Genomic DNA, 10,269 nt, shown 5'->3' with positions numbered 1-10,269 from the left:
GAGGGAACAAAGCAAGCTGGAGGTGGATCAATTCACGCAGCAGAGCAATCGGCAATTTTTTGGAGATGGTCTGCGCAGTGGCCGTAGTGGCGTTATTGGACGATCAGTTCTACAGATTCTACAGTATCAACGCGTCTGCGACGATCATGCTCTTTGCGCAGGCCAGGTTCAAGGTTGGGAGTTCCTCTCCGGTTGGAGCTCCGATCCGTAGTTCTGCACGCGCGCTGGCACCGACGTCTTCCTCACGCTCGGGTTCCCGTTGTGCTGCAGCTGTACGCTCACCGAGATGTAGCGATACACCAACCCGGCTCGGTGGCTGGGGTTGTGGGACGTCAGGTTGAAGGCAAAGACGTTATTACTGTTGTCTGTAGCCTTCTGGAAGGAGAAGTCGGAGGCGGAGGAGGAGATGATCGCGGGCTGGAGGATGATGGAGGTGATGACAATCAGGGCGCTCGCGCCGAGGATGACGCCCATGCCGACCAGGACATACTTCCTTGGCCTCCATGGCGCGCTTGCTTGTTTGCTGCTGCTGCTCTCCATGGTATCTCTCTCTAGGCTCTAGCTAGCTGCAGAAAGGAAATGGAGACGAAGGGTTCATTTCCTTCGTGTGTGTGCACAAACCCTGGCCCCATATATCAGCATGTGTAGGATCACATATTAGTACAAGTGAGTTAAAGCCACTGTCAGAGCTAGGATTAAAATCTACCTATATGGCCAATCTACTACTATTCATTTATATAAAACACATAATATGATGAACGGTCACAATTCAATAAAAATATGCATAAATTTACTATACATCAGCTCATGAGTCGCAATTGTATGAAAATATTAGGCACAGTAAGTAGACGATTAGATGAGCATACTGTACAAGCATTAAGTGCGGCAAGCTGGCGAGGAAGATTCATCCTCCAAATTGGCCTGCTACCGAATTGCAGCAGGGAATACTTGAAGGAAACGCATACCGCGTGGGGGCAGTCTCAAAGCACCCCATCAGCTTTCGTTCCCCTTTAGCTTTCGTTTGGCAAAGAGAAGAACATGATCCCTCCATCTTTAGCTTTAATTTGCCTGTTTCATATATAACTAAAAAAGGTATAGATGAGATGCTCATCGTGGCCAGCAAAATGCAAAACTCTCATTCATGCATGGCAAGCCAAAGTATAATTGGAAGGAATCGGAAGCTTGTAGCCTACGAGGAGAGTGGTGAACTAGGCAACTTAAAACGTTAACCTAAAGCTACAACTAGTTAGCACATAAATTTAAACTAGAAAATGCTATCTAGATATGCAACTACATTTCGTCTAGTGTGAAACCCTCATCCCCAAAAGAATTTTGTAACATATAGACAATCCTAGTTTGATCTACACTAAGAAAGTAAAAGCACACAAGATGCAATACAAAATATGAAAAATGTAAGGAGGTGATGAAGGGAAGCAAACTCTTAACACAAGGATGTATCCGGTGGTATCAGTAGGCACTAAGCCACCCCTAGTCCACGTTGTTGAAGCACTCAATCAAGAGTATTGCTTCTCGGCCACCAAGTCTCTTCTGGAGACACCTTGACCTGCCACTAAGGCTAGGCCACCAAGGCTCATGCCAAGTTCCCGATCACATTGATCCTGCTTTCCACTAAGGAGTTTCTCCACAAAGGATGGGGCAGTCCATGTCCCCCGAACAAAGCCATCGGTGCCGCTCCACACTAAACCGGAGGGTCATTGACTTGCCGGCGAGTCACCAAGACTCCAAGGGGCCGGCACACCAAGATACAAGCTTGAGTAGCTCTCAAGCATAGCACACAAGGTACAACACCTTGCTCTCACACTCAATCTTGAGCTAGCCTAGCTCTCCCACTCACAAAGCATGTGCTAAACCTAAGTATTTGATCAATATGCTCTTCCATGGCTTGGAGACGCTTCTTCAATGTGTATGCGGTTTCTCTGGACTCCAGCAACCTTGAAATGCACGGGGTGAGGCCCTTATATATGATTCCAACTCAATAGAGCCGTTACTAGCCGTTATCCACTTTTCTGTGCATAGCGTCGGTTTAACCGGTGGCTAGTGGTGGTTCAACCGGTCACACTGAGTTCCGAGCTAGCCATTGGACCTCTGACAACTGCCTGGAGCTCACGTGCCAACCGTTGGTTTAACCGACACTTGAGTAGCGGTTTAACCATTCCTATAGGCATGCTACATTGCTATTTCACTTTGTCTTCTTTTGTTGACGTCATTGCACCGACGCCTTGTACCGACACACCGTCGGTTTAACCAGTGCTGAAGACTTTGCTCCTGATCTCTTGACATGCTCTCTATACAATACCAAGGTCAATGCACCAACGCTTGCTGATGTACCGTCGATTTAACCTGAAGGTGTTTCTTCACTTGTTATCCATATGCACTGTCCAATGCACCGACACATTGTTTTTCCATAGCGTCGGTTTAACTGGTTCTATGACTTCAACTTATACTTATCCAATTCATTGCGGCTGTGAATTGAACTCGACTTTTTTCACTATGCTTTGGATATCTCGGCGGCGAATTGGACACATTTGATTATATACATGGGACCTAAAAATTCTACAAACTTGAGCTTGCAACTTATTAGTCCCATTGATTATGTTGTCACACAATCAGTAAAATCACAAACTATGGTTTGATGGGGCCATGTTCCTTACACTAATCATACCTGCATGTAGTCATTCATCAGTTTGGGGATTCGCGCTCAGTAAAGGACGACCCTGAGCCTGCAATACACCCGGCCTATTTACCCGCTTGAGAATAGACATAGGGTGTCCTAAAATAGTAAAATACTGACAGGCATTTCCCACAAGCAGGCCCCACAAGTGGAAACAGACCGAGGAAGATGAACATTGGTTTGGAACGGAAAAAGGACAACTGCCAGTACGGATTGATCTATGGTTTCGCAAGGTTCGGTTGATCTTATTAGGACTAGGGTTTTAGAGAGACAGTGCTGGTCACCAGAGCTGGCAGTGATGACAAAACAGTATCATTGAAAAACATCAAAACTGAGATAAGGCTCTGTTTCGAGCATGATTTGATCGAGGTGAATGGTTAGATAGTAGAGAACTCGATGGGGGCAAAACCGGTTCAATCCAGTTCGGGGAGAAAAGAGAAAGTATTTCAATTGCTCAGAATATATTTTGACTTAAAATAAATCTAGAAAAGTCTAGATGAATCCTTTTATCCAAAAAACATATATACCAAAAATCCAAAAAATAATTCCAAGGAAAATCTTGGAGATAGTTTGGGATACAAGGAGTCCAAATAAAATACTTGAAGCTCCCGAAAAAAATTCTAGAACACTCCATTAAATGGATTTAGCTCACTATAGGATACAGGCTATTTGCCGAGTGTATAATGTTTTCCATAAGTTTTTTATGCTAAACTTGGCAAATTGATTGTTTGTTGAGTGCCCAAAGGATTGCACTAGGAAAAGAGACAGTTTCCGATAGTGGCTGTAGGGAAAATGAGAATAATTGCCAGAAAATTCTAGAAAATTCTTAAAATATTCAGAAGATGGACAATTATATTCAAAAGAATATTCACAACCCAAAATTGAAATTTTGGTGTGTGACACATATATACTGGAAGGAGTAGTTGTGCTGCACGAGACAGTTGGTGAACTTAAAAGGAGTAGTTTATAAAAGCTGTTGAATCTAATGTTAAAATATTTTTCAAAAAATATTGAATCTAATTTAGATCTAGTGGATTTTATAGATGCACTAGGCAATTATGCCCGTGCATTGCTACGGATAAAGTTAGTATAACTATCGGATACGTATTGGTGACCGCTCATTAATTTGTAGGTATTTGCGTTATCAAGTTGTGGGCGGAGGGGGTTGGCTCGACTCGCATACAGAATGGATTAAGGCCTAACTATCAATAATACAAGACGGACCAAATCAAACTTAGATGAAAACTTTATTCGCTTTAAAAATAAATAAAGATATAGATAGATTATCCATCTTCCGGAAGTTACATAAGAACCACTTTGTAAACGATCCCGTGGAGTCCTGGTGGAATCCTCCTGGCGTCGTCTCTTCGTCTTCTCCCGGCCCCGCGATTTCTCCGCCGCCACCGCCGCCTTCTGCTGCCATCTGCTGAAGGTTGGTCGCATCCGACAAGATTTCTTCTCTCACTCTCGCATTCCCGTCTGAAACATGGCTTTTCTTTTTTCCTTGTTCCAATCGGATATCTAGGGCACGCCGGCACTGGAGGCTTGCCGCCGCCACCGCGCCGATTCCTCCGCTCGGGCCCTCCCACCTTGTCGCAGTCCCGACACCTCGCCGGCCACATGACGGCTCCCACGACAGTGTCGACGTGCACCGCGGTGACGGAGCAAGGCAAACATGTCTTCGAGATCTTTGATTACAGCAAGCATCGGGGTATAGGTAACGGGGAGTTCATCATGTCAGGAACATTCTCCGTCGGTGGATTCGACTGGGCCATCCGCTTCTACCCCGACGGATTCCACACGGCCAGCATGAATTACATCTCAGTTTACCTCGAGCTCCTGAGCAAGGACACCAGAGCGCGGGCCAGCTGCGACCTGAGCCTGGTCGACCAGACCACCGGGCTGCCGACGTCAGTGAGCAAGACGGATCTGAGGGTGTTCAATTCCGGTGATCTTAGCAGATTTTCTCCACAGACTGCCTCTTTCATGCAGCGGGGCGTGTTCGAAGCATCGCCGTACCTTCGGGATGATCACCTCACCATCCAATGCATTACAACTGTAAGGAGAGGACCACATGTATCTGCGCCTGTGTTACTGAATGAAATTGAGGTCCCGCCATCCAACATAGGGGAGCATCTTTGGAACTTTTGGATGCAGAGGAGGGAGTGGATGTCAGATTCATTGTTGGGGGAGAGACATTTGCAGCGCACAAGCTGGTGCTTGCGATGAGGTCACCAGTTTTCAAAGCGCGGCTGTTTGGGCGAATGAGGGAGGCGAAGGAACAGCTAGTGACCATCGAAGAGATGCAACCGGAAGTTTTTAGAGCCCTGCTGCATTTCATCTATACCGATTCTTTACCTGACATGGATGCTCTGGATGGAGATGTCGAGAGAGAAATGATCCAGCATTTGCTCGTGGCTGCTGATAGATATGCTGTCGACAGGCTCAAATTGGTATGCCAAAGCATTCTTCGTAAGAATATTGATGTGGAGACTGTATCAGCTACAATGGCATTGGCTTATCAGCATAACTGCGACAGGCTTAAAGATATTTGCCTAGAGTTTATCACCAGCTCATCAAGTGTGATGGATTCAGTGGTAGCAACCCAAGGTTATAAGAATCTGAAGACAACCTGCCCTTCTGCACTAGTAGATTTATTTGAGAAGTCAAGGAAGCTACATAAAGCATAAGGAGCTCATATCTTGCTGCGCTGCGCATCAGTGTTAGTTAGTTCTTATATTACACCAAATAGTTTGAGAGATTCTGCCATAGACGTTTGTTATAATTTTAGCATTGAGCAACTCAGCATTAGATGAATCTAAAAATGATCAAGTTTGATAGACAACTTCATCCTGTGCTCTATCCATATTTAAGTTTTCTAAGCAGTCTGCTTGCATTGCTTTATCTGTTGAACGGCTTGATCTGCGAATTGCTTACTTTTCTCCATATATACTTGGTATTCCCACTGTATAACGTCACTATTTGTGTGCAAAATCTCTCTGTTCTTTGTACATACCCTTTCACGAATAATGGACACATGCAGACAGTAGTCTATTTGCTTCTAATGCTATGGTGCACTAATCATCCATTATAATTCAGTGTTAGCATAATGATAGAATATTATTAATTATTGATGGCTACAATCATTGCTAGGAGAACTTTGACACTCTTAAGGCGTTTATTTTGCCTCCAATATTTGCCGGTACAAGTCTGCGGTATACACTCCTGTTCATAATTCTAGAATGTGTATACACTGAAACGAGAAGTATGTTCATATTTTCAGTTAATGAAACAAACTTCTCGTGATGAATCTATTACGAAAATGAGAATAATTGCCAGAAATTGTGGAAAATTCTTAAAATATTCAGAAGATGGACAATTATATTCAAAAGAATATTCACAACCCAAAATTGAAATTTTGGTGTGTGACACATATATACTGGAAGGAGTAGTTGTGCTGCACGAGACAATTGGTGAACTTAAAAGGAGTAGTTTATAAAAGCTGTTGAATCTATTATGTCAAAATGTTAAAATATTTCTCAAAAAATATTGAATCTAATTTAGATCTAGTGGGTTTTATAGATGCACTAGGCAATTATGCCCGTGCGTTGCTACAGATAAAGTTAGTATAACTATCGGATACGTATTGGTGACCACGCATTAATTTGTAGGGATTTGCATTATCAAGTTGTGGCCGGAGGGGGTTGGCTCGACTCGCATACGGAATGGACTAAGGCCCTAAACTATCAATAATACAAGACGGACGAAATCAAACTTAGGTGAAAACTTTATTCGCCTTAAAAATAAATAAGATATAGAAAGATTATCCATCTTCCGGAAGTTACCCAAAATTTTCGTGCTCCTCCACCCGCTTCCGCTCCAGCGTACCGCTACCACTCCGGCCCCCCGCACGACACCGGTGCCGCTGCTCCGGCTCATGCAACCGACCTCCCTGTGCCTCCGCCACGTCCCGCCGCCGCCACCCGGCCTCCCCTCACCTCCGCCTCAGCCCCCCACCGCCTCCACCCGGGCCCGCCACTGCCACCCCGGGACCGCCCCCCCTCCCTGCCGGTGCCGCCACCATCTCGTCCTCCCCAACCTCCCCTCCGTGCACCATCACCGGATCCGAGCTGCCACCCCAGATTCGCACGTCCTCGGCGACCCGCGCCGAGCTCGAGTTTGGCGCCGGCCCTGCTCGCCATGGGCCGCCCGTCTCTGGCCACTTCCGCCCGCCCCGAAACCGCGTACAGGTTCAACTTGACCTCCTCTTGCTCCTCCCTCAGTTGTCATCGCCACCGGCGAGCCTAGCAACCGGATTGTGGCCGGCCATGACCTCCCCCACCATGAAATCTAGCAAAGGGCCACATTGTAATGATTCAGATCTTTGTAGGGGCTTAAAACACAAAACCTAGGGACCCATTTGTAAAAACCTGAGTTCAAATTTGTAAAATCAATATAAATTGTAGAAAAAATATAAAATTGCAAACTAGAATTTGCTAGCTTCTTTGTGACGAGATCTACTACTTTTATAAAGGATGTTTGCTAGTTTTAGGCATGTACTGGTGGTGAATGTTATTTTCATTATAGTAGTTATTTCTTTTTTTCCATTTGAATTTGAGAATGTTATAAGTTTATATAATTTTGGAGACACTCTAATGATGTATATATTGAATGTATACTTCCTATTATTTTGTATTATTAATGAATCACATTCTACTTTATAATGTGTGTATTTCTAGCATTTCTAATTCAAAATAATTGTAATTTTGATGTGAAATTTATATAAGTGGACACTGGGGATTCTTTTTCTAGTTTATAATTGCTAAGTGTTGCAGATTCTTTTTTATAACAAAGTAAGAGGTCTGCACAGTGGCTTAAATGTGAAATTGTTAATGTGTATTCGCAGCATTTCTATTCAAAATAATTCTAATTTAAATGTGAAATGTTCATGAAATTAAATGTTCATTATCTCTCATTCAAATTATCTTCGATGGCTTTGTAATGTAGAAGTCCGGAAATGGATCCTCCATCATCATCTTCCCCACGAACGGATGATGCCGCACATCAAGATGATGATATCGAGCAAATTGCATCCCACATGGAGTGGGACAACGAGCACGACGTCGGCAAAAATCTAGGGATGCGGAGTCCAACGACATCAGTGTCGAATCTGGGGACGAGCAGGGCCCTAGGATTGGACAAGGGTGCTTGGGTAGGAAACAGGTGGCACGATCCGCTTGATCCACACCCTGTTCCGGCAAGAGAGAAAGACAGTCAGGGGAGGCGTTTGATTAATTAAAACAAGGAACCACCTCAGGTAATGAATAAATGATTAATTAAAATGAGGCAGATTGTACTTCAAAGACTGCGTAATGACCTGCCGATACGTATGATCTGTGTAGGCGGCACCGATAGGAAGGAGTAAGCGTCGACGCCGACCCCCTAGCCCCACAGAGGAAAAAAATGAAAGGTCGGGTTTGGATCCTGCAAGTACAGCCTTTGACAGCCAAAACAAGGAGGAAACGAGGTCAGCGAGGAAGGAAACCAATACCCCGAATGGCAGTTTACGGTCCATGCAATTAGCATGGCAGGAGAGCCCATAGATCCCCGGAGATTATAGCAAAGTTTTGTAATGCCATCGATGCTATAATTAAAACAAAGGTGGTTTTGGATCCAACGATCCCTAGTTGGACGTTGGTTCCAATGATCCCCAGTTGGATGTTGGTTCCTGAGGGGAAGAAAGAAGCGATGTGGCAATTGTTGAGCAGAACTTTATTCTGCCCAACTAAAGATCAAGCAAAGAATTATTCTCGAAAGATGTTGTGTGGAACATTCGCCGATGGTGGAGCCAGCTGAATACCCAGTACGTCCAGAGGGTCTAACGCCATTTGCTGTTTTCGGCGACATCACACCAGCACAATAGGAAGAGTTTGTTCGATATAAAGACCATTGAAGAAGCTCTAGCCCTAAGTCAGAAGCAAAGTGAACTAGCAAAGAGCAGCATACATAAAGTCCACCTTGGGCCAGGTGGGTACCAAAGGAAGGTCGACCAGTGGTAGCGTGAAAGGGATGGGTGGCAATAGCTGCCGGGCAGCCCGATCCATTGAAGGCTTGGACGAATGTAGCCGAGGTTAGTGGATTCAAGTAAGGAAGCTAAAGCTAGTTGAAGGAAAACCAAAGTCTTGATCGACCCATGACCGACAGCAGTGGCAAGGGAAAAGATGTTTTCGAACTACCGAGCTTCAGAAACAAGGAAGGTACAAGTGAGTTAAAGCCACTATCAGAGCTAGGATTAAAATCTACCTATATCAGCGAATCTACTACTATTCATTTATATAAAACACATAATATGATGAAACGGTCACAATTCAATAAAATATATATAATCATCGCAATATGCATAAATTTACTACACATCAGATCATGAGTCGTGCAATTGTATGAAAATATTAGGCACACTAAGTAGACGATTAGATGAGCATACTGTACAAGCATTAAGTGCGGCAAGATGGCGAGGAAGATTCATCCTCCAAATTGGCCTGCTACCGAATTGCAGCAGGGAATACTTGAAGGAAACGCATACCGCATGGGGGCAGTCTCAAAGCACCCCATCAGCTTTCGTTACCCCTTTAGCTTTCGTTTTGGCAAAGAGAACATGATCCCTCCATCTTTAGCTTTCCTTTGCCCCGCTTTCATATATAACTGAAAAAGGTATAGATGAGATGCTCATCGTGGCCAGCAAAATGCAAAACTCTCATTCATGCACGGCAAGCCAAAGTATAATTGGAAGGAATCGGGTGCTTGTAGCCTAAGAGGAGAGAGGTGAACTAGGGAACTTAAAACTTTAACCTAAAGCTCCAACTCTTTAGCACATAAATTTAAATTAGAAAATGCTATCTAGATGTGCAACTACAGTTCATCTATACATATAGTGTGAAACCCTCATCCTCAAAAGAATTTTACAACCTATAGCCAATCTTAGCTTGAACTACACTAAGAAAGTAAAAACACACAAGATGCAATATGAAATATAGAAATGTAAGGAGGTGATGAAGGGAAGCAAACTCTTAACACAAGGATGTATCCGGTGGTATCAGAAGGCACTAAGCCACCCCTAGTCCACATTGTTGAAGCACTCAATCAAGAGTATTGCTTCTCGGCCACCAAGTCTCTTGTGGAGACACCTTGACCTGCCACTAAGGCTAGGCCACCAAGGCTCATGCCAAGTTCCCGATCACATTGATCCTGCTTTCCACTAAGGAGTTTCTCCACAAAGGATGGGGCACTCCATGTCCCACGAACAAAGCCATCGGCGCCGCTCCACACCAAGCCGGAGGGTCATTGACTTGCCGGCGAGTCACCAAGACTCCAAGGGGCCGGCACACCAAGATACAAGCTTGAGTAGCTCTCAAGCATAGCACACAAGGTACAACACCTTGCTCTCACACTCAATCTTGAGCTAGCCTAGCTCTCTCACTCACAAAGCATGTGCTAAACCTAAGTGTTTGATCAATATGCTCTTCCATAGCTTGGAGACACTTCTTCAATGTGTATGTGGTTTCTCTGGACTCCAGCAA

The 10,269-nt window shown here is 44.5% G+C and overlaps 1 pseudogene; it reads left to right on the top strand.

The window, feature by feature from the left end:
• Window positions 1-4,311: 4,311 nt before the first annotated feature.
• Window positions 4,312-5,537, top strand: LOC120713936 (annotated as a pseudogene).
• The last annotated feature ends 4,732 nt before the right edge of the window (window positions 5,538-10,269 follow it).

Source organism: Panicum virgatum, chromosome 6K, assembly GCF_016808335.1.
Source record: "Panicum virgatum strain AP13 chromosome 6K, P.virgatum_v5, whole genome shotgun sequence".
In the NCBI taxonomy this organism is placed as follows: Eukaryota; Viridiplantae; Streptophyta; class Magnoliopsida; order Poales; family Poaceae; genus Panicum; species Panicum virgatum.
This window is presented reverse-complemented; position numbering and strand designations above follow the sequence as displayed.